This window comes from Gorilla gorilla, chromosome 11 (genome assembly GCF_029281585.2).
Source record: "Gorilla gorilla gorilla isolate KB3781 chromosome 11, NHGRI_mGorGor1-v2.1_pri, whole genome shotgun sequence".
NCBI lineage: Eukaryota > Metazoa > Chordata > Mammalia > Primates > Hominidae > Gorilla > Gorilla gorilla.
This window is the reverse complement of record NC_073235.2, coordinates 88,386,435-88,412,413: the sequence shown is the minus strand read 5'-3', so window position 1 is coordinate 88,412,413 and position 25,979 is coordinate 88,386,435. Positions and strand designations below refer to the sequence as shown.

At 34.2% G+C, this 25,979-nt stretch overlaps 1 long non-coding RNA gene across 3 annotated transcripts in view; it reads left to right on the top strand.

Annotated features, from left to right (window-relative positions):
- Window positions 1-25,979, top strand: part of LOC115933795 (uncharacterized) — a 199,649-nt gene that overhangs the window by 14,552 nt on the left and 159,118 nt on the right. The window lies entirely within an intron of this gene.

Sequence of the window (25,979 nt, the reverse complement as noted above, 5' to 3'; positions counted from 1 at the left end):
GAATAATGCCACAATAAACATATGTGTGCATGTGTCTTTATAGCAGCATGATTTATAGTCCTTTGGGTATATAACCAGTAATGGGATGGCTAGGTCAAATGGTATTTCTAGTTCTAGATCCTTGAGGAATTGCCACACTGTCTTCCACAATGGTTGAACCATTTTACAGTCCCACCAACAGTGTAAAAGTGTTCCTATTTCTCCACATCCTCTCCAGCAGCTGTTGTTTCCTGGCTTTTTAATGATTGCCATTCTAACTGGTGTGAGATGGCATCTCATTGTGGTTTTGATTTGCATTTCTCTGATGGCCAGTGATGGTGGGTATTTTTTCATGTGTTTTTTGGCTGCATAAATGTCTTCTTTTGAGAAGTGTCTGTTCATGTCCTTCGCCCACTTTTTGATGGGGTTGTTTGTTTTTTTCTTGTAAATTTGTTTGAGTTCATTGTAGATTCTGGATATTAGCCCTTTGTCAGATGAGTAGGTTGCAAAAATTTTCTCCCATTTTGTAGGTTGCCTGTTCACTCTGATGGTAGTTTCTTTTGCTGTGCAGAAGCTCTTTAGTTTAATGAGATCCCATTTGTCAATTTTGGCTTTTGTTGCCATTGCTTTTGGTGTTTTAGACATGAAGTCCTTGCCCATGCCTATGTCCTGAATGGTATTGCCTAGGTTTTCTTCTAGGGTTTTTATGGTTTTAGGTCTAACATTTAAGTCTTTAATCCATCTTGAATTAATTTTTGAACCAAGAAGAGTCCAGGACCAGATGGATTCACAGCCAAATTCTACCAGAGGTACAAGGAGGAACTGGTACCATTCCTTCTGAAACTATTCCAATCAATAGAAAAAGAGGGAATCCTCCCTAACTCTTTTTATGAGGCCAGCATCATCCTGATACCAAAGCCGGGCAGAGACACGACCAAAACAGAGAATTTTAGACCAATATCCTTGATGAAGATTGATGCAGAAATCCTCAATAAAATACTGGCAAACCGAATCCAGCAGCACATCAAAAAGCTTATCCACCATGATCAAGTGGGCTTGAACCCTGGGATGCAAGGCTGGTTCAATATATGCAAATCAATAAATGTAATCCAGCATATAAACAGAACCAAAGACAAAAACCACATGATTATCTCAATAGATGCAGAAAAGGCCTTTGACGAAATTCAACAACCTTTCATGCTAAAAACTCTCAATAAATTACGTATTGATGGGACGTATCTCAAAATAATAAGAGCTATCTATGACAAACCCACAGCCAATCTCAAGGGGATTATATAGAGATATTAATAGAAAATAATATATTAGAAAACAATGGATCTAGAAACCCACGTGGGAATTAGAAATAAATATTTTAAGATATTCTGGCAGTATTGAGCTATGTGAGTTAATGAGTTTTACAGAATAACTTAAAAATGATGAATTAACCTCCAGGCTGATTTAAGCTGATCCATTACACAAAGGAAAATATGAGGTAACCTCAGGTGCCTGTTTACCAAAGGCTTTTAGAAAACAATGTAATAAAGATCGTCTTAGTCATTCTAAAGTAAGAATAAATGTCATAAAAAAGGGAAAGTGAAAAATGTGAATTATGAGAAGAAATTATACTTTTATTTGTGAAATTCTAATTTAGCTTGGAATTAATACTTCTTTTATTTAGATAAAGAACACTACATAATGCTTATGATGTGTAAGAGAAAACAAGGTAGGAATGTATTTAAAATTTTTATTATTTTATCCTTATGCTACAAAAAATTAGAAGGCTTTAAATAATACATCTTGTCTGGAAAAGCATTTATATTTTGGATAAACTTAGTGTTCTGGAAACCATGTAAAATGTCTAGGTACTTAATGTTTATAAAATCTTAGAGAAATCAAACTTGTGTATATAATAATAATATACACCAATATATTTATACATCTATATCCATCTACTTACTTGTCTCTGTGCCTCTATATCTGTATCTATGCCCTCAAAGAGACAAGATAGGATGTAAACATTATTTGAATAAAATTTATAATGCACAGAAGCATTTATTTAAAATTGTCATATTTCAATAGTAGGCAGAATTATTTTCAAAATATTAACTGGACAAAGGATTTCTTAATATTCTCACTGAGTTTGTCATGGCTCTCCAGAGAAAAAGAACCAACAGGATATCTATCTATCTATCATCTGTCTATCTATCGAGAGATAAAAATATATTTATTATGAAGAATTGGCTCACATGATTATGCAGGCCAAAAAGTCCCTTCATCTGTTGTCTATAACCTGGAAGCCCAGAGAAATCAGTGGTTTAATTCCAGTTCATGCTCAAAGGCTTGAGAATCAAGGAAGCCAATGGTGTATGTCCTAGTTCAAGTCTGTGGGCAGAAGATGGATGCCCTTACTCAAATAGAGTAAGTGAATTCAACCTTCTTCCATCATTTTATTCTATTTTATGCCCTCAACAGATTGACTGATGCCTGTTCACACTAATCAAGGGGATCTTTTTTACTCAAAGTACAGATTCAAATGTTAATATCTTCTAAAATCACCCCCATGGATACACTCGGAAATGGTGTTTTACCAGTTTGGCTCTGTGTTCACACCCAAATCTGATGTTGTATTGTGATCCTCAAGTTTTGAAGGAGGGCCTGGTGGAAATGATTGAATCATGGGGACAGGCTTCTCCTTTGTTGTGCTCATGATGGAGTTCTCATGAGATCTGATTGTTCGAAAGTATGTAGCACTTCTCCCTTGTCTCTCTCTCTCTCTCTCTCTGTCTCTCTTCTGCTTCATCATGGTAAGATGTGCTTGCTTTCCCTTCGCCCTCTGCCATGACTGTAAGTTTCCTAAGGCCTTCCAGACATACCTCCTGTATAGCCTGTGGAACCGTGAGTCAATTAAACCAGTTTTCTTCATAAATTGTCCAGTCTCAACTAGTTCTTTATAGCAGTGTTGGAACAGACAAATACACCGGCTATCTGGGCATCCCTTAGTTCAGTCAAATTGATATATAATGTTAGCAATCACATTATCACATTCACCCATGGTGTTTTTTGTGTATTGTGTATGTTTAAAAATTTAATTTTGGATGTTTCTAAAACCATGTTTATAATTTTATTTAAAATATCAACAGTCTTCTAAATTCAAATGAAAAACAACATAAGTAAATGTTTGTTTTTTGATATTTGTAAAAATACATTTTCAAAGCCCTTAGCAATTGAAGGACAGTAAAACTGTTGCACACAAAAACAAACACACAGAGGAATGTTTGGCACACTTATATTAAATGAGTTTCAGTTCACGACACAGGAGCTTAAAATTTTAAATGCTATGTTTCTACACTTCTCTCAGCCCTAATTGTCACACTTTTGAAAGTCAATATAAAATCTGCCATAATTGAGGGAGGTAATGGGAAAAAATATCACTCAAGAGACTTTTCTAAAATTCTGGAACTTAATTTGAAATAGTAAGAAAATATTCATATAACTATATATAGAAAGGGATATATGAGAAGTGTAATCATTTAATTTACTAAATAATTGACTCTTATAAATTAATTATACTTGAGACCAAGGCAAAGTTTTAGGTATGATAGAACTACTCTGATGTTCAAAACACATTTTCTAGTAACTTTTTCCTTTGAATAAACAATTAGGGTCATCTAGTCATTGCTATAGCCTAAGATTATTTTTAGATATGTTTTGACATTTTCAAATTCACAGGGCTCCAAATGCCTTCAGTAATGAATCCACTATACCACTTTTTCATTTATTTAGAACCAGTCTTATATCTAAGTCAATTGAAAGTCAGTTTCTTAAATGATTTGAGAAGTGTCAGAAATGTCTACCTGTCAAAAGAGTAATTTTTCCACCATTTCTACAATACCTAAATATTTCAAATTAGAGAATAATTTAAATTACATGTGATTATTCCTGGAAATGTAGTAAATTTTGACATCACCAGTTCAAGTAGAAAAGAACAATTGAAAATATTTTTAAAAATTTTAAAACAGTTTTACTTAGAATTATGCCTAAATGTATTAGAAGTATATATTTATATTAGTCCATTCTCACACTGCTATAAAGAACTACCTAAGCCTGGGTAATTTATAAAGAAAAGAGGTTTCATTCACTCACAATTCCACAGTCTGTACAGGTAACATGAGTGGGGAGGCCTCAGGAAATTTATAATCATGGCAGAAGGGCAAAGGAGAAGCAAGCACATCTTCACGTGGTGGGAGGAGAGAGAGAGAATGTGAAGGGGGAAATGCTACACACATTTAAACCAAAAGATCTCATGAGAACTCACTCATAATCACAAGAACAGAAAGGGAGAACTCCACCTCCATAATCCAATTGCCTCCCACCAGAACCCTCCTCCAACTTTGGGAAGTACAGTTTGGGATGAGATTTGAATGGGGACCCACAGCCAAACTCTATCATTTTGCACCTGGCCCCTCCCAAATTTTGTGTCCTTCTCATATTTCAAAACACAATCACGCCTTTCCAATAGTCCCCCAAATTCTTAACTCATTCCCGCATTAACTCAAAAGTCCAAGTCCAAAGTCTTTTCTGAGACAAGGTAAGTCCCTTCCACCAATGAGACTGTAAAATCAAAAACAAGCTAGTTACTTCCAAGATAAAATGGGGATGTAGGCATTGGGTAAATGCTTCCATTTCAAATGGGAGAAATTGGCTCTACAGCTCCACTAGGCAGTACCCCATTGGAGACTCTGTGAGGGGGCTCCAACTTCACATTTTATCTTTGCACTGCCCTAGTAGAGGTTCTCCATGAGGGCTTCACCCCTGGAGCAGACTTCTGCCTGGACACCCAGGTATTTCCATACATCCTCTGAAATCTGGGTGGAGGCTCCCAAGCCTCAACACTTGCTCTCTGCACACCCACGTACTTAGAACCACATGGAAACCACCAAGTCTTCTTATGACTTGCAGCCTCTGGAGCAGTAGCCTGAGACATATCTGAGGCCTTTTTACCCATGGCTGGAGCTGGAGCAGCTGGGATGCAGGGTGTGCAGAGCAGCAGGACCCTGGGCCTGGCCCACAAAAGCAGTCTTCCCCCATGCCCTCCAGGCCCATGATGGGAAAGGCTGCCATGAAGGTCTTTGAAATGACTTGGTAGCATTTTTCCCTATAGTCTTGGCTATTAATAAGTGGCTTTTCTTTATTTATGCAAAATTTCTGCAGTCTTAAATACATATATATATGTATATGTATATGTATATATATGTATATGTATATATGTATACATATACATATATACGTATATGTATATATGTATACGTATACGTATATATGTATACGTATACGTATATATGTATATGTATACGTATATATATACATATATGTATATATGTATATGTATATACGTATATATACATATACGTATATATGTATATATGTATATGTATATATGTATATGTATATGTATATATACACACAAACACACACGTTCTGTTGGTTCTGTTTCTCTGGAGGACCTTGACTAATAGAAGACCATAGAGTAGAAATGAAAGCTTCCAAATTTATTTTATGAAGCCATATATTATTCATATAAAAGCTTCAAAACTACAGTTTAATTTAGGAACATAATTGATTAATTACACATAAAAAGTAATGTCAACACAAAAATTTAAAAAAATTTGTCAATTTAATCGATTAGCATATTACATATTGATATACCAAAACAAGTGGGGTTTATACTAGGAATGCAAGGATGATTCCATGTTCACACATTATTAGTATAATTTGCTTTGATATCAGTAATCTTTGTGAATGTTGAAAAGAAATTTGGCAAAATTCACTTTCCTTTTAAAATAAAATAGGAGTAGGTGTGTTCTTCCTTTGTGTGTGTGTGTATGTGTGTATGTATGAAGAAAAGCTAGAATGATGCTTACAGCTAAAACATTAAAATAATTCTAATCAAAATTAATTACAGGACTGGGAAATGCCCTCTGTCACCTCCAGATATTTGTGATGTACTAACTAATACAATTAAATATGAAGAAAGTTTAATAACTGTAAGTAAAGGGGATAAAACTTTTACTGCTTGTAAATGAAGTGATAATAAGCTTGGAAAACCCATTTCTACTTACTAAAAAATTTTAGTCAAGGCAAATTCACTCCTTTAAGAATAATCTCTATGGCTTATATTTCTCTTCTATGTTCAGTACTGATGTTGACAGTTGACCTTTCCTTATGGCCTTTCAAATGATGATTTAGGGACCAAGTTTCTGCCCACAATTGGGCTCTGCTAACCCTTTGGATTTAGAGAACTTTGTTAAACTCTCTGCCACGTCTGTCCCCAGACCCTGGCTGATGGATGAAATGAGTACTCAGACACAGGTGTGTAGTGTAAGAGCAGATAGGGGACTGCCCAGCTCAAGTGTCCAGAGTGCAGCCCTGAGAAGCTGGAGCTTCTTGCTTTAATTCAGTGCAGGCACAATGCCAAAAGCCTGGACCAAACACAATCTGTAGATAATTAACATTTATTGTTCCCCTTTCAGGGAATGTCACATGCATGGATGTTCAAAGGTCAGTTCCTGAACAACTTCTAACAAACAAGTTTGATCAAGATTAATTCCCTTACATTCCCTTATGCCTACTCCTTGCCCTCTGGCTCAGGGTTATAGAACAGCTGACTTCAGATGTTCTCCCCTGGAGCTTTGCAGAGCCTTTTGACCTTTCAGAAGGCCTGCTCCTTTTCCCTATAGTTTCTCCCACCACACTGACCAGTCTCCTACAGCTCTCCACAATGGGGTGGTAGAGAGAGAATGTGTAGGACTATACAAGTAGTTTTCCTGGCGAAGGCCTGAAAATGTATCATAACACTTCTGCCTGTATTTGTTAGTCAGAACTTAATCACATAGATTACCTAACTCCAAGGTGGTGTGTGTGTGCACTGTGTGATGTACTAACTAATACAATTAAATACGAAGAAAGTTTAATAACTATAAGTAAAGGGATAAAACTTTTACTGCTTATAAATGAAGTGATAATAAGCTTGGAAAACTCATTTCTACTTACTAAAAAATTTTAGTCAAGGCAAATTCACTCCTTTAAGAATGCACTGTGCCTAAGTGGTGTTTTCTGTATATTCAAGATCAAAACCAAAAAATTTGTAGGCACCTAGTAAATCAAGCCATGTTCTGCAGAGAACTTTTAAAATACACAAATAATAAACTGCTTAATTAAAAATTTCAGTACAATTAGAAAATATCTTTGAAGAACAAATCCAGTTTACAAAAGCCTCAAAAATAAAAATAATTTAACTAGAAATGTTTTGTCTATATAAAAAATTAAGGAATAGCTAAGAAGACCTGAATATTATACTCACAGTGTGATCTTGAGACTACTCAGTATCAGAAAGATACTGTTTATCCCTATTTTAATCTATAATTTTAACATATATCTAACAATATGTCAGTGGGAACTTGTAGTTAGCAAAGTTGATTCTAAAATTTACATTAAAATAAATAATGAATATTCTTAAGTAATTTTATCAAAATAAAATAAAATAAGGAAATACTGTTTCTATTATTAAAACTAATTTAAAGTTTGCTATAATAAAAATAGATTTATCCAGTAATTTCACTCTTAGAAATTTATCATACAGATAAGCACAAAATATAGAACCTTTATAGCCAGTACTGTAATGGAACTGATTCATCAAATTGTATTCCAAATCTTTTGGAACAGATGACCACTGTAGCCACCTATTATGAATGTTCTGCGATAAGCACTTGCCTATATCAGTTCTGTAAACTACATTTATTGCAACAATGTTTATTATACCAAAAAGTCAGAAAAAAAAATACCAAAGGATTCTGGACCAAATAAAAATTGATATAATACACAGCCATAAAAATAATTAGGTAGTATGGTATAATCCCAAGGACAAATTGTTAATTTTTTTCCAGGTGAAAATAAACGTGTACATTATGCTAACATTTTCTTTTTTATAAATATTTTAATTTTAACATAATTATATATAAAAAGATAGTTACAAAGATAGTACAGAGAGAGGCCCCATGTACTCTTCACTGAATTTTCCGTAAGGGTTATATCCTACATAACTATAGTGTAATAATATCAAAAGCAGGAACTTGACATTGGTACACTGTATATATGTAGTTCTATGCCATTCATTCACATAGGTAGACTTATGTAACCACCACAGTCATATAGAGACAAAATTACTCTATCACCTAAAAGATCTCCATCATGCTACATCTTTACAGTCACACCCTCCCCACCATACCTAACCCCTGAAAACAAATCAAATGTTTTCTAATTCTATAATATTGGCATTTCAAGAGTGATTTATGAATGAAATAATACTGTATGTGACTTTCTGAGATTAGCTTTTTTGTTGTTTTTTAACTCAGCAGACATGCTGGAATATATCCAAGGTGCTGAGTGTATCAATAGTCTCTTCTTTGTATTATTGAGTAGTATTTTACAGTATGAATGTACTGAAGTTTGTTTAACCGTTCATTCATTAAGGGACATTTTGGCTATTTCCAGTTTTAGGCTATAATTTCCGAGGAAAAGTTCCCCCAAAACTGCTATAAGCAATCATGGGAACATTGTTGTGAGGGGATAGAACTTCATTTCTCTGTCATGAATGCCCAAGCAGTAGTACACATGATAAGTGTGTTAGTTTTTTTTTTAAAGATATTGCAAAAGTAGTTTTCCATAAAGACTGTACCATTTTACATTTCTGCTAGCAATGTGTGAGAGACCCAGATTCTTTGTATCCTTTGGTTATTACTATTTTTATAGTTACTATTATTCAATAACATAAATTTATTAAATGCATTTAAATTAAATCACTATAGTTATAATATTTAAACATCACTTTTATTTTAGATGTTCTAGTAAGTATGTAGTGATATTTCATCTTGGTCTTAATGGCTAGCAATGTTGAACATCTTTTCCTATGCTTGTTTTCAATCCACATATTCACTTCTGTGAAATGTCTTTTTATATCCTTTACACATTTTAAAATTAAATAGTTTTGTTTCACAGTTGAGTTTTGAGAATTATTTATATATTCTTTTATGAATTCTTTGTTAAATATATAGATGTAAAAATGTTTGCTCCAAATCTGTAGTTTGTCTTTTAACAGGGTTTTTCATGGAACAAAAGTTTTAATATAAAAGAAGTTCAATTTAGCAATATTTTTAAAGAATTGTACTTTGATATCATTTTAAAGGACTCTTCACCAAGCCCTATGTCTCAAAGGTTTTTTCTTACATTATCTTATAAAGTTATTTTAGTTTTGTTTTACATTGAAGACTATGATCTATTTTGAGTTGATATTTGCACAAAGTGTGAGACCTAAATCAAAATTTGGGTTTTTTTGTTAGTTTGTTTTTTTGTTGTCTATGGCTATTCAGTTGCTCCAGCACCATTTGTTGAAAATACTATCCTTGATCCTGTTACCGAAAAACTAGGGGTTTGGTCTAGATCCTGCTGCCTACCCGACAGAAGCCTAATCACGAGACAACGTTGCAGCTGAGAAGATGAGAGATCAGTCTCAAATCCATCTCCCTGACTGGGTAAAATTGGAGGTTATTATATAGCAGGGAAGAAATGTAACCATGTATGGGAAAACAGAAATTAGAGAGAGGTAAGGAGAAGAGTTGGTCAACAGGAAGCAGGTGGTTGGTTAGGCAATCATGATAGTTGCGGGATCTGGCATCTTATGGTACAGATGCAGTGACCTGGAAAGAAATGTATAAGTTTAGTTCCTTGATATGCCCAGATGGGAGGCCTGATGGTTGATTTTCCTGAGAAAGGAACTCAGCTAAGACAAATTTAACTTTTTCAATTTTTTAGACCGGAAGGGTCTATTTCTATGTTTATTCATAAGAAATGATAAACGTCAGTCCTGTGGGACAATTGAGCCAGTTTCAGTCTTTTAAATTGATTTTGCACCTTTGTCACAAATCTGTTGGCTGTACTTTTGTGGCACTGTTTCTGAGTTCCCTATTTTATTCTATTGACTATGTTTCTATCCCTCTGCCAACACCTTAGAGTCTTGATTACTGTGGTGATGATAAGACTTGAAATCAGGTAAAATGTTTCCTCCTACTTTTCTCCCCCAGAATTTGTTTTAGCTATTTTAGTTCCTTTGCTTTTCCATATCAAATATATGTTATTTTGGAGATTACTGACATCCTTACTATGTTGAATCTTCCAATCCATGAATACAGAATATTTCTCCACTTATTTAGAATTTATTTGATTTTTTTCCAACAGTTTTCTGGTTTTCAGCATTCAAGCCTTGTAATTGTTTTGTTAGATTAAAACCCTTGCATTTCATTATTTATGAATGACTATACATAAAACTCTATTTTTAATTTCTGTGTTCATGTATTCATTGCTAGTGTATAGAAATATAATTTCATGTGTTATCTTATGTATAGCCACCTTGCTGAGCCCTCTTATTAATTTTACATTCCTTGTGATTTTCTTTGTGGAACAGCATGTCATCTTAAAATAGAAGCAGTTTTAATTAATTGTCTCCAAGCTGTATTTTTTTTAACTCTTATTTTATTGTCCTTATGCTGGCTAAAAATGTCAGTACTGTGTGGACTAGTAGTGGTGAGGATTGACATTCTTACATTGTTTCTGATCTTAGGGGTAAGCATTCAATATTTCACCTTTCAATATAATTTAGACTATAGGTTTTTGTAGATTCTCTTTCTCAAATAGACAAACTTTTCTTCCATTTCTAGTCTCTGAATTTTTTTTATGAATGGAAATGAATCATGCCAAAACCTTTTCCCATGTGATTAATATGACGATGTGACTTCCTTTTTAGCTTGTTAATATAATGGATTACATTGATTGATTTTTGAATATTGAATCAGTCTTGCATATCTGGAAATAAATACTCTTTGTTAATAATGTACAGTTATTTTTCCACATTGCTGAATTCTATAAAATGTGTCGAGAATTTTTGCAACTGTGTACATGAGGGACATTGGTCTGTAATTTCCTTTTTGTGCGTGTGCTGTCTTAGTCTTTGAAACTGGTTCAAAGCATGGCAGACATATCCAATGTCCCATGGGTATTGGGGGGTTCATCCTAGTCTCCAGAGTAAGCTTCACATCCAACAGAGTAAGCTTCACATCCAAGTCTTAAAGTACGGCAGCCATGCAAATTGTATGTAAATGGCTGAAGGGAGCCCATTATTTGTTTGATCTGATTTTTAAATGGAGGCCGAGAGCCCAACTAGGAGATTTTTGATTATCCATGGAATTATGTTTGTAACTTCATAGACCTCCAAAGAGAAATTCTATATCTTGGTGAATAACAGTTTTAGATGGAAATTATCTACTACATTACCCTGCAGGAATTCTTACACTAACTCTACTTTTTGCAGTAGGACTATATACTGTAGCACCCCAAGGGTGGAATATCAAACAGAAATTCTCAATTACTATAGTATTTTGCTTAATTATTATCCTTTAGCAGGGATAATAGTTACTGACAGGAAGTAAACATGAGTGTTTTACTATCACTAAGTCTGCTAGGGCTTTTTATTGGATTTGGTAATACGTCACACCCTTTAGCTACTACAGTATCAGTCATGGCCCAATTGGGCCAAATTAGGCCCGAGACTAATTTCTGAGCCTGTCCTGAGTGGTTTGTTCAGTTCAATAACACTAAGGAACCTCTCCATGACCTGGAACTTACCATCTTAGGATTCCCTTTGTTAGCCTTATCTTTAACCATTAAAGACTTGTCAGGCATAAATGGAACATGGTATGGGAGTACTTTCAACTGGATAACTAACTCCTCACAGGAAGACACTTTCTCTTCCAGTGCCAGAAGGTGCCAGAAGACATTTTCCCCAAAGATAAGCTTCACACTCTCAGGCTAGGGAAACTTGACTGGGTAATAGCAAATGCCTCTCTTTGTTTTAGAAGTGGGGGAAAGGGAACATACCTGAGAGATCTCAAATATTATAACACCACACTTGTAATCACTGAAAGCTCAGAGAATTGGAGAAAAAATGTAATAGGGATGATATAAGAAAGTTAGAAGCCCTATGGGGAGGCTTTCAAAGTCTGGCCTCTCCTCCTGGTTGAAAGTCTCAGTGGGAATGGCAGGCTCTAGGTAGCCCCTTTGACACAATATACTACGATGTTAAAAATAACATATGGGTCTTTCCAAACATGCCCCCTCATGGAATTCCAGATCCCTGAATGAGGCCCACCGATAGTGGTGGCCTGCAAATTTGTGGATGAAACGGGGACATCTGGACTGACAGCCCTTGTCATGAGGATTATCTAATATATTGGCCAGGGCATATTGTGTCCCTAATCTTTCAAAACTCCAACTATCAAGTGGGCCCTTCTCACTTAGCATGTAAAATTCCAAAAGGCATCGTAAATGACTATCCTGATTATAGATATCCCTAGCCCAATGATGCTCCTATTATATATAAGAGGGAAAAACTTTTAAGATATGAGAAAAATCTGTCTCTCACAAGTCACAACTTAGAACCATTCCTTCAAGGAACAGGGCTACATTGCCTTTGTGGCTCTTGGCTACACTTAATCCTCCCTAGGCATTGGAAGGGAACTTGTACTATAGCAGCAGTGGTTCCTGACCTATTATTTTTAAATTCTACTGACAATGCAACATCATATAAGGACATACCCAATTTAGGCTCTTTTCTAAAAACTGCACTATCTTGGATATGCTGAACAAAAAGATCTATACTTTTCATGCTCTTATATGGAGATTTCACTGAAAGGGAAGACTGGGGAGGGCATGCACACGACAATCTCATCTTAGAAAAACCATGGATGGGAGATTCTATAGCCAGAGGCTTATTCTTGTTTTCTGGTATTCCTTTCCTTGAAAGATCAGTACTTAATATATCCATTATGATGCAATGAGGATGGAAATCCATAGAAGGACAACATAGTAGGAGCCATAGAAGCACAACAGTCTATAAACTTTTTAGCTTCAGTAGTAGCACAAAATAGACAGGCCTTAGATGTCCTTACAGCAGAAATAGGGAGTACCTGTGCACTTTTAAATCAAACATGCTGCTTCTGGATCAACACCTCTAGTCAAGTAGAAGAAAACCTACAGGTACTTAAAGATCAGATTAAAATCATTGGCAAGCTAAGAGAAAATGTGGGCTCAAGCCCAGGGTGGCTACATGCTCTCTTTAATGAATTCCAGGCTTCTTTATGGAATTGGTTAACTCCTTTATGAAGCCGCTTCTTGCTTATAGGTCATATATTAGTGTTTGAACCTTGTATCCTCAATAGTATAACTTGAATTGTTTCCTCTTGTCTAGAAGCAATCAAACTCCAAATGGTGCTGCAAACAGAACCACACACGGACACACCATTCTTCTAAAGACCCTTATATCAACTCCAGGAGGAACCCTAGCTGTCCTTCACTCAATACCCCCTTTCAGCAGGAAGTATCCAGAAGGAGTCATCGTCCAAGACCCCCTAACAGGAGTTAGAGTTACAGCTCCTGAGGGGGGAATAATATAGGAGTAAAAAAGTAATTATTTATTTAGGCAGATAGTGAGGGTACAGGAGTCCTTGGTAAGGCTTTTCATTTAATAAAAAGCAGCCCCCAAACCATTTCTTTTCTAGCAGAAAGCAGCCTGAAAAGTCAGGCTGCAAGCATAGACAAGCAAGCTGGAAGCTTGCATTAATGCTGGCAGCTGTACCTAAAAGCCAGGTACATCCAACATGGCAATTCCTCTCTCCCTTCTCTTTGGCACCACATGTGCAGATGTCATGGTGCAAGCCAGGAAAAAAACCCCATCTGCATAATAAAAGATTAAGGTGGCATGGCCAGTTTCTTTGTGGGCTATGTAAGTGGCACACTTGGTCAAACCAATCGTGTGGGCCCTTTGTAAATCAGACACTGCCTTACTGTCTTCTGAAACACCTTTATATAACCAACTATTTCCTGCCACGCACAGGGAAATCCATTTGGAGCCTTCCTCCCTCTGCATGGGGGAGCTGCTCTCTTCTTTTCTACCTATTAAACTTTCCTCTCCTTAACCCACCCACGTGTATCTGTGTCCTTAATCTTCTTGGTGTGAGATAATGAACTTCGGGTATTTCCCCAGACAACAAAGCCACTTCAATAGGTGGAAGGAACTCATTTGCAGGTAAGAATTTGGATGTGGGACTTAGGACTTCTGAGTTAATGCTGGAATGACTTAAGACTTTGTGGGGACTATTAAGAAGCGATGATTGTATTTTACAATATGAGAAGGTCATGAGAACTGGGAGGGGTGGGGAAGAATGAACTACTTTGGATATTTGTCCCTGCACAAATGTAATGTTGAATTGTAATTCTCAGTGTTGGAGGTGGGGCCTGGTGGGAGATAATTGGATCATGGGGGTGGATTTCTCATGAATACTTCAACACCATCCCCTTGGTGCTTTCGTAGCAATAGTGTGTGAGTTCTCATGAGATCTGGTTGTTTAAAGGTGTGTGGCACCTTTCCCACCACTGTCTTTTGCTCCTGCTTTCACCATGTGATGTGCTTGCTCCCCCTTGCCTTCCACTATAATTGTAAGCTTCCTGAAGCCTTCCCAGAAGCTGATGTCAGAGCTCTGCTTCCTGTACAGCCCGTAGAACTGGAAGTCAATTAAACCTGTTTTCATTATAAATTACACAGTCTCTGGTATTTCTTTGGAGCAATGTAAGAATGGTTTAATACATATGGTGTGTCTTTTCCATCCTTTTACTTCCAAGCTAACTATATAATTATATTTGAAGTAGTTTCCTTTAGACAACATATTGTTGGGTTATATTTATTTTGGTTGATTGGCTGGTTTTTGTTCAGTCTTCCAGTCTGTAATTTAATTGTATTTGTAGCATTGATACTTAATGTAATTATTGTCAGGGCTTAAGTCTGTAACTTTATTTTTTGTTTTCTTACTGTTGTTTGCTCTCACTGTTGTTTGTTCCTGTGTTTTATTTTTTCTTGCCTTCCTGTGGATTACATGAACATTTTGTAGAGTTTTATTTTGATTGATCTATAGTGTTTTTGAGCATATCTTTTTGTATAGTATCTTTAGTGGTTGCTCTAGGTATAACATTATATACATATATAACTAATCAAAATCTACTGGTGTTGACATTTTACCTGCTGAAGTATAGAAACTTTACTGTCCATTACACTCCTTCTAAACATATAATATAGTTATCTGAAATATTCCTCTACATATATTGAGAGCCATCTTAGACAGTGTTATATATTTTGCTTCAACTATGAAACATAAAAACTATTGTATTTTCCATAATTTTGCTTCTGCCATTTTTTTCTTTTCTCTTGTTTTATTTCTCCTAGTATCATCCAATTTCTGTTTTATTAACGCTCTTTATTCTTTTAGGGTAGATCTACTTGCATCAAATTATCTTGGTTTTCATTCATCTTAAAATGTTTTGATTTCCCTTTCATTTCTGAATGGTATTTTTTCTGTCTATAAAATTCTAGGTTGGTAGTTTTTTTTTCAGTACTTGAATTAGGCTTTGTCATTTCCTTTCAGCCTCCTTTGATTTCTCATGAGAAATGCACTGTCATTGGAATCGTTTTTCCCTTAAAGGTAATGCATCAATTTCTCTGTATGCTTTCTAAAATATTCTTTGTTTTTAGATTTCAGATCATTAACTATGATGTGTTTTGTCATAGATTTCTTTCAGTTTATCCTACTTAAGATTCGATCAGATTCTTGAAATTGTGAGTTTATCTCTCTCTCTTTCCCTGTTTGTGTGTGTGTGTGTGTGTGTGTGTGTGTGTGTTGTCAGATTTGGAAAATATTCTGCCATTATTTCTTCAAAAATTTTCAACCTTAATCTTTTTTCTTTCCTTTTAGGTATTGATTACCTCAATGCTTAATCTTTTGTAATATTATAGTACCACATATTCCTGAGGCTCTGTTCTTTTTTCCCAGTTTATTTTTTCTCTGTTGTTCATAATAGGCCATTTCTATGTTCAGTCTCCAAGTTCACTGTTTCATTCTCTGTCCTCTCCATTCTGCTATTGAACCACTTATATTTTATTTTGGTTATAACATTTTTAGTTTGAAAATTTCCATTTCATTCTTTTTTATATTTTCTGGGTTTCTTTTGCTGTGGCTTTCTATTTTTTATTTGTTTTAATTTATTGATTAAAGCATTTTATGATGATTGCTATAAAATCCTTACCACATATTTCTAACATTTGGGTCATCTTAATGTTCATGTTTTTTATTGTATTTTCCCAATTGATTTTAGATTTTTTTGGTTCTCAGCATAGTCAATAATATTTTTATTAAATCCTGGACTGGTTAAGCATTATAAAACTCTAGTAGAACTTATTTTAAATTATTTTATACCAGTACCATGCTGTTTCAGTGACTATGGCCTTGTAGTATAGTTTGAAGTCAGGTAATGTGATGCCTCAAGATTTGTTCTTTTTGCTTAGTCTTTCTTTGACTATGCAGGCTCTTTTTTGGTTGCATGAAATTTAGGATTGTTTTTTCTAGTTATATGAAGAATGATGGTGGTATTTTGATGGGGATTGCATTGAATGTGTAGATTGCTTTTGCAGTATGGTCATTTTCACAATATTAATTCTACCCATCCATGAGCATGGGATGAGTTTCTGTTGTTTGTGTCACCTATGATTTATTTCAGCAGTGTTTCCTCATTTTTGTTGTAGTGGTCTTTCACCTCCTTAATTTTGTATCTTGAAAATTTTCTGAATTCATTTACCAGTTCTAGGAGCTTTCTGGATGCATTTTTAGGGTTTTCTAGGTACATGATCATATCATCAGCAAACAGTGACAGTTCGACTTCCCCTTTACTGATTTGAATGCTCTTTATTCTTTCTCTTGTCTGATTGCTTTGGCTAGGACTTTCAGTGCTATGTTGAATAGAAGTGGTGAAAGTGGGCATCCCTATCTTGTTCCAGTTCTCAGGGGGAATGCTTTCAACTTTTCCTTGTTCAGTAAAATGTTGGCTGGGGGTTTGTCATAGATGGCTTTTATTACTTTAAGGTATGTCCCTTATATGCTGATTTTGCTGAGGGTTTTAATCATAAAGGGATGCTAGACTTTGTCAAATGCTCTTTCTGCATCTATTGAGATAATTACGGGATTTTTTACATTTTAATTCTGTTTATGTGGTGTATGACATTTTTTGACTTGTATGTGTTAAACCATTCCTGCCTCCCTTGTATAAAACCCACTTGATCATGGTAGATTATCCTTCTGATATGCTGTTGGATTCTTTTGGAAAGTATTTTGTTGAGGATTTTTGCATCTATGTTAATCAGTGTTATTGGTCTGTACATTTCATTTTTTGTTATGTCCTGGTTTTGGTATTAGGGCGATACTAGCTTTACACAATGATTTAGGGAGGATTCTATCTTTCCTTATCTTTTGGAATATTGTCAATAGTATTGGTACCAATTCTTCTTTGAATGTCTGATAGAATTCAGCTGTGAATCCGTCAGGTCCTGAACTTTTCTTTGTTGGCATTTTTATTATTACCGTGTCAATCTCACTGCTTGTTATTGGCCTGTTTAGAGTTTCTATATCTTCCTGGTCACCAAAACAGCATGATACTGGTATAAAAAATAGGCACATAGACCAATGAAACAGAATAGAGAAACCTAGAAATAAAGCCAAATACTTAGAGTCAACTGATCTTCAACAAAGCAAACAAAAACATAAAGTGGGTAAAGGACACCTTACTCAACAAATGGTGCTGGAGTAATTGGCAAGCCACATGTAGAAAATTAAACTGGATCTTCATCTCCCACCTTATACAAAAATCAACTCAAGATGGATCAAATACTTAAATCTAAGACCTGAAACCATGAAAATTTTAGAAGATAACATCAGAAAAGCCCTTCTAGATATTGGCTTAAGGAGAGACTTCATGGCCAAGAACCGAAAAGCAAATGTAACAAAAACAAAGATAAATAGATGAGACTTAATTAAACTAAAAAATTCTACACAGAAAAATAAATAATAAGCAGAGTTAACAGACAACACACAGAGTGGGTGAAAATCTTCACAATCTGTACCTCCAACAAAGGACAACATCCAGAATCTATGAAGAACTCAAACAAATCATCAGGAAAAAATTAAACAATCCCACCCAAAAGCAGACTAAAGACATGAATAGACAATTCTCAAAAGAAGACATACAAATGGGCAACAAGTATATGGAAAAATGCTCAACATCACTAATTATCAGGGACATGCAAATCAAAACCACAGTGAGATGCCACCCTACTCCTGCAAGAATGGCCATGACAAAAAAAATAAAAAATAATAGATATTGGCATGAATGTGGTAAAAAGGGAACAGTTTTATACTGTTGGCGGGAATGTAAACTAGTACAACCACTGTGGAAAACAGTGTGGAGATTCCTTAGAGAATTAAAAGTAGATCTACCATTTGATCCAGCAATCCCACTACTAGGTATCTACTTGGAAGAAAAGAAGTCATTATACGAAAAGGATATTTGCATATACATGTTTATAGCAGCACAATTCACAATTGCAAAATTACGGAACCAGCCCAAATGCCCATCAATTAATCAATGAGTGGATAACAAAATATGAGAGATATATATATCATATATATATCCCTATATATATCATATATATCCCTATATATATCATATATATATCCCTATATATCATATATATCCCTATATATATCATATATATCCCTATATATATATCCATATATATATCCCTATATATATCCATACATATATCCCTATATATATCCATATATATATCCCTATATATATCCATATATATATCCCTATATATATCCATATATATATCCCTATATATATCCATATATATATCCCTATATATATCCATATATATATCCCTATATATATCCATATATATATCCCTATATATATCCATATATATATCCCTATATATATCCATATATATATCCCTATATATATCCATATATATATCCCTATATATCCATATATATATCCATATATATTCATATATATCAATATATATATGTATACGGCTGAGTGGTATCCCTATGTATATATATCCATATATACCCATATATCCATATACATATATATATATCCATATACATATATGTGTATATATATATACAGGGATACCACTCAGCCATAAAAAGGAATGAAATAATGGCATTTGCAGCAACCTGGATGGAACTGGAGACTATTACTATAAGTGAAGTAACTCAGTAACGAAAAACCAAACATTGCATGTTCTCACTCATAAGTGGGAGCTACGCAGTGAGGACACAAAAGTATAAGAGAGGGCTTTGGGTACTTGGGGGAAATGGTGGGAGGAGATGAGGGATAAAAGACTACACATTGAGTACAGTGTACACCTGCTCCCTAAAAACCTATTGAAATAAAAACATAATTTTTAAAAAAATCTTATTTTATGAGATATCTTCTGAGATCACTCTGGTAAGTGAATGAGGATAATACCTTGTTACTGTCTATGAGAATAAGAAAATCCTAATTCTGCATGGTTTTTCTTTGATACCACACTAGACGGCCAGGGTAAGGGATATGTCTTGTTACAGCTAGGCAAGAGTTGAAGTCTAGACTCTTCCCTCAACATTGCTGGTAGGGATGAAAATGAGGCCAAAATTTTCATAATTTCTGCACTGTTTAGCTGGAATACAGTGATTATCTAAAAGTTTTCTATCGTGCTAAATTGCTCCATTCCAGGTTCTCTAACTAGAGAGAGTATGCTTTTCTTGGGGACATTTTTGTCTTCTTCTGTTGGCATTTCATTTTTTTTTTCTGGTTTCTTCAGTACCCAGTCTAGAGTATATGAGGCAAAAAGAAACTCCAGTAAAATTCCCTCCATGTCATTGCTTGTGTCCCAAGTTACCTGTATAGTCTGCCTTCTCTCTATTTTTCCAAATATTCCTATATTTATGTTGTATATATTCTTATATTTATGTAATATATAATGCCCAGGTGGTTTGTTGTACTTAATGGAAGGAACAGAAAAAAATAACGTCTGCTCTACCTTCCCAGAAGTGCAAGTCCTGCCATTTGCTTTTTAAAAATAATTTTTACATATACAATACACTTATATACATCCATATAAAGTCATAACAAATTTCCTTTTGTTATAACTTTATATTTATATAGATATAATTTATATAGATATAATATATACTACACTAATAATATATAAATATAAATATATGAAAAACTATATTTTCATAGGTTATCACTGAAAGAGTACACATGAAACTTATAGCAGAAATTATTGCTGAAGAAATGTTACAAAATACTGTGTACTATTTAAAACATTATTCACACTTTAAATTTAGCCTTTCAGTTAGAACCTCCTTCTTCCAGCAATCTACCAAAGTGATGAACACAAAGGTAAAGAGGAGGAGAAGCACCCAATATATGTTCTCTAGGCTTTTTAGAAAATATGGAGGTGCTCCTTTGGCCATATACATGTGAACCTGTAAGAATGGTGATACTGCAGACATCAAAGAATGCATACTGTTCAAAAAGGAATGCCCCACAAATGTTACCAGGGAAAAATTGGAATATTCTACAATGTACCCAGCATGCTGTTGGCATTGTTATAAATAAACAAGTTAAGAACAAGATTCTTGCCAAGATAATTAATCTGCGTGTTGAGCATATTAAGTGCTCTGACAGCCGAGATAACTTTTTGAAATGCAGGAAGGAAAATGATCAGAAAAAGAAGGAAGCAAAAGAGAAAGGTATGTGAGTTCAACTGAAGTGCCAGCCTGCTCTACCCAAAGAAGTATACTTTCTGAGACCTAATGCAAAGCCTGAGCTGCTGGAACCTATTTCCTATGAATTCATGGCATAATAGGTGTAAAAAAAAATAGAAGACCTTTTGACTATAAACAAACAAACTGAAAAATATGTATGTCTAGACAAAACACTTTAAAAGCCCTTTACAATGGAATATCCAAATGGGAAATAAACATAAGAAAAGGTGATCAACTTTATTATTTATCAGGTAAGTGCAAATTCAAATCACATTACAATTCTGCTGCATATTCACAATTGCTAAAATGAAAAAATGAGAAAAGGAAAAAAGGTAGACATATGGAGCAACTAAAAATCCACACACTGCTGGTTGTACAGTAATTTATTCTATCATTTGGCAGCGTTTACTAGAGGAGAGCATATCCATAACCAGCCATTTAACTTCTAAGTATATTCCTAACAGAAATGCACATACATGTTCAAATGACATGCACAGGAATATAAGTAATAGTCTTAGTAATAATGGTAGAATACTGGCAACTACCATAGGTAAAATATAGGAATACATTTTCAACTGTTTATCAACTAGAATACTGTAGAACAATGAAAGTGAATGAACTACAACTACAAGCAACATTATGAATGTATCTCACAACATATGGTTGAATCAATAAAATCCAATCTTTATTTGTATGGTTCTCAGGATAAAATGTTTTTGAAAATCTAATATAATATATGGCATTAAAAGGAGAATGGAGGTTACCCTTCAGGCACAATGAATAAAAGGGTGCATTAAAGGGACTTCTGGAGTGCTGTCAATGTTCTGCTTTTTGATCTAGGTGCTGGTTGCATGGGAGAATTTAAATTGTAAAAAGTCATCAAACCATACACATGTGATTTCTCAACTTTTCTATATATTATACCTCAAAAATTCAAAAATGAATGAAAATTTGCTTATAATTAAACTATGGAAATATAAATGCAGTGAACTTATTGGAACACTTCTTTTTTATACATACTGATTAACAAAAAGAATTTTCTATGTTTTTAATTATCATTTTGCAAAAAATCAAGTGAAGATTATTTTGTCTTGTCTTTGCTTTCCAGATTCTTAAGCATTTCAATTAAACATCATTGGGCAGGGGGTATATGGGCAAGGAGTATGTGAGGTTGCATTTGGCACAAAGAAAATCTTAATAAATTATAAATATTCAATGTTTTAATTTAGACCACGTTTTACAACCATAATAAAGTTAGAAATTAAAAGTTCCAATGAGTCAAATGTAAGAGTACAGAAAAATTTATAAAACTTATTCAAAACAAATAAAATAAACATTAAATTACTAACATTTAAGAAAATTAAATCAATGAAAAAAATGTGTACAAGAAAAAGAAGATCGATAATGTCTCAGACCTAAAAATCTAGAAATCAGCCTTTGGCTCCCCCTTTCTGTCACACCTACATACCTAGTCTAGCAACAATTTTGCTAGACCAGGGTTTCTCAAGCGCAACACCATTGAAATTTTGGGCTGGATGATTCTTTGTATTAGGGGTTGTCTTGTGCTTTGTAGAATGGCTAACATCATTCCTGGCATCTACCATCTAGATGCCAGTTGTACCACCTCCATCCCTGGTTGTGACAATCAAAAAGGTCTCCATATATTGCCAGATGTTCTCTAGGCACAAAATAAACCAATTTGAAATGATGGCATTAGACCCTACCTCTTTATTTTGAATCCTTCCATTTCTTTTCCATTCCACTCCTAACTCCCTGTTCAAAGTCAGTGTCTTCTCTTGTATGGACTATTAAAGTAATTTCTCTTTGTTTTCAATCATGGTTCTTTATGATTCATTCTTCACACAGCAGCCATATAAATAAATTTTGTCACTTTTCAATGGCTTCACTGGGGACTTAAAATAAATGTTAAACTTTTCACCTATGGCTACGAGGCCTGAATTACTTGGCATCTCTTCATCTTTCTGGACTTATGTTCTGCCTTTCTTACCCAATCTCATGACATTTTTGACATCTGGAATTTCTTCACTTTTTCTATGTTAACTTAGCTCATTTTCATCTTTGGCTCTTTTGCAGGTCTCTGCCTGGAATGCTCTTCTGGAATGTTGCATCACTCACCTTTCAGTTCAAAATTAAACATTGTCTTCTCAAATAGTCTTTCTCTGATCACAAGCTCTAAATCAGTCACATTTTAAATTTCTTCAAACTCAAAGCATTTTAATTATCTTCATAGTAGTTATTATATTTTCTTTATTATTATTATTTGCTATCCCTCAAATAAAAAAAAAAAGGTCAGACTCATGAAGATCAGAGAGATCTGACCAATAAGAAAGGTTACTAGAAATTCAATGGATGCAGGCAATCGCATGATCAAGGAAGAGCATGTCTAAAACAGTCTAAAACCATCAGCGTATCTCTTATGTCTTCTTTCATTGGGGACATTGGATTGAGATTTAACATACGAGGTTTAAAGCAATGCATGTGAAGCATCATTTATACAAATGTAACTATTGGTCATAAAACATATCCATTTTATACCCAATAATTACATAAGATATAATATTTTCCAGCATACTTTGCTCCATAATTCCATCAATTCCAAATTTATATTTTATAAGCAACTAGAGCAGGTCCTGAGAAAAGCATTCCACAGATAAAGACTCTATTTCCTTCTGGTAAATACCATCAGAGGGTCTGATAACATGTTGTCAAGATGACTTGACCTGAACATTTTTCTTTTTCTGACTGCATGTATGTCCTCATGGGAATGGTGATAAGCTGTAGGCCAGCTACTAACCCTTTTCTTCCTACTCCAAATACACTCCCCATCTCCCAACACAAACCCACTTTTTCAGAGCAAGTACTTTCAGAGACGTCACTTCTGTATCTCCTGTACCTAAAACTACACCTAGCACTTAGTAGCTTATGAAGTTTATAAATAAATAAACAAAAAGTTTCAAGAAAATCTAATGCTCATTGATGATGCAAGATAAAATTTCATTTAATTATAATACTAGAATTATTCAGAAATAAAATAGCAATAAAGAGATCTTAACATGCCTATATCAAAATTAAAAACATAAATATAAATTATTGGCATATAAGAATAAAATATGATTAGTAAGACTGTTCTAGCATAAACATGCTCTCTCACATACAGAAACAGACACGTATGTCAAACCACTTGTGTGCTGGAGCCAGCTCATAGCTTGTAAGAGCCGACTGTTTTATTAATTTTGTGTCAGTTGTTAAATACAGTTGTTACTATGAAAATTATAAAACATAAAATTAAATAAATAATTTAAAAAATAAAAGGAATAAAAATGGAAAAACATCACTTTCTAATTAGTTTACTGCATTGTGCTATTATCTATGCCTTCAAGTTTATGTTTATTGTATCTTTGGGGTGGAATTACTAGATAATTGTGTATTACTACTCATCTCTTTCTAACTCCACATTTAATTACATTACTTTGGGAGTGTAAGATTGGCCACAGTAAGAGTATTTATGCCATAAATATTTAAAAAATGCTACAAATCAGGCTTTTTCATTTTGTGATGAGAGCTAGTTGTTAAATAAACATTTACCAGCACATCATTATACCAAACTGTATAATAATATAAAGAGGAAAAAATAGAGCAGGTGAACAGAAAAATGGACCAAAAAATAAAAAAGGTTAGAAAGAAAAGAACTATAAAAGGTTAATGAAATAGAGATTGATAAACTAATGTCAATTAACTTTTTTCTTAATAACAGAAACTGTGTTGTTTGGGACAGTGATGGCACCAGCTGGATATGATTCTCAGGTTCCCTTGAAATTAGGGATGGCCTTATGATAGTTCTTGTCCATCAGGCATAAGCAGAAATGTTGGCCATTTGGGAAAAGCTTCACTTTTATCAGATAGGTTCTATATATATATATATATACGTGTGTGTGTGTGTGTGTGTGTGTGTGTATATATATATATATAGATACACATTTATATACACATATATATGTGTGTATATATATAGAACCTATCTGTATCTTATATATATATATAACCTATCATTTTATATACATATATATATATGGATATATATATATATGTAAAATATCATTCTACCTGAAAGGGGAACTTGATGCATAAAGCTATCTATCTCCTGATTTTTATGGAAAATAAATGAACCTCTAAATTCCTCACTTGTTTATTTCACTGTGCTGAGAGTTCTCTGCTATATGACGTCTAATGCAAATATCAAATACACACATATTAAGAAATAGATGGGTGGGGTGCGGTTAGTCATGCCTTTAATCCTAGTACTCTGAGAGGCAGAGGAGGAAGAATTGCTTGAGTCCAGGAGTGTGAGAGCAGCCTGGGCAACACAGAAAGACCCTGTCTCTACAAAAAAAATTAAAAATTAGCTGGGCATGGTGGTGCACACCTATAATTTCAGCTAATCTGGAGGCTGAGATGGGAGGATCCTTTGAGCCCAGGAGTTTCAGGCTGCAGTGAGCTACGATCACACCACTGTACTCCAGTCTGAGTGACGTAATGAGACCCTGTGTCTAAAAGAAAAGAAAAGAAATAGATGAAGTGATATCAACTGAAATACATAAAGATCTGGAAAATAAAGAAAAAGAAAAAAAAAATGCCTCTTTTTTTGGCAAAATAATAAAAACTCCAGAAAATATTCACTGTTTAGTAGGTGTAAAAAAGAAGTATTCCAATAGCTTTCGTATTGTTTTAGGGAATATAAATCATCCAAAACTACTTAAAAATAGTAAGATGAAAAAATTTAAAACCCATAATTTTGGCTGGGCTCAGGACGTTGGGTAGCTGAGGTGGGAGGATCACATGAGTCCAGGAGTTTGAGATCAACCTGGGCAACTTGGGAAACCGAGTGACACCCTGTCTCTAAAAAATAAATAAACAAATAAATAAAACTTACAATTTCACTTACAAGAGATAATCCTAGAGAAATATATAAAATAATATTTTGTTATAAAATATGGAATAATAATAAACAATACCAACAACTCAAAAACAACTTAAGATATTTAACATTCATCTCTTAGGTAATGTGCTAAAAGCTTTATGTGTATTATTGCCTTGAATTTTTATTAGAATCCTATGACTCAGACAGTATTATCTGCAGTTCATATATTAGAAAATTGGACTTTTGAG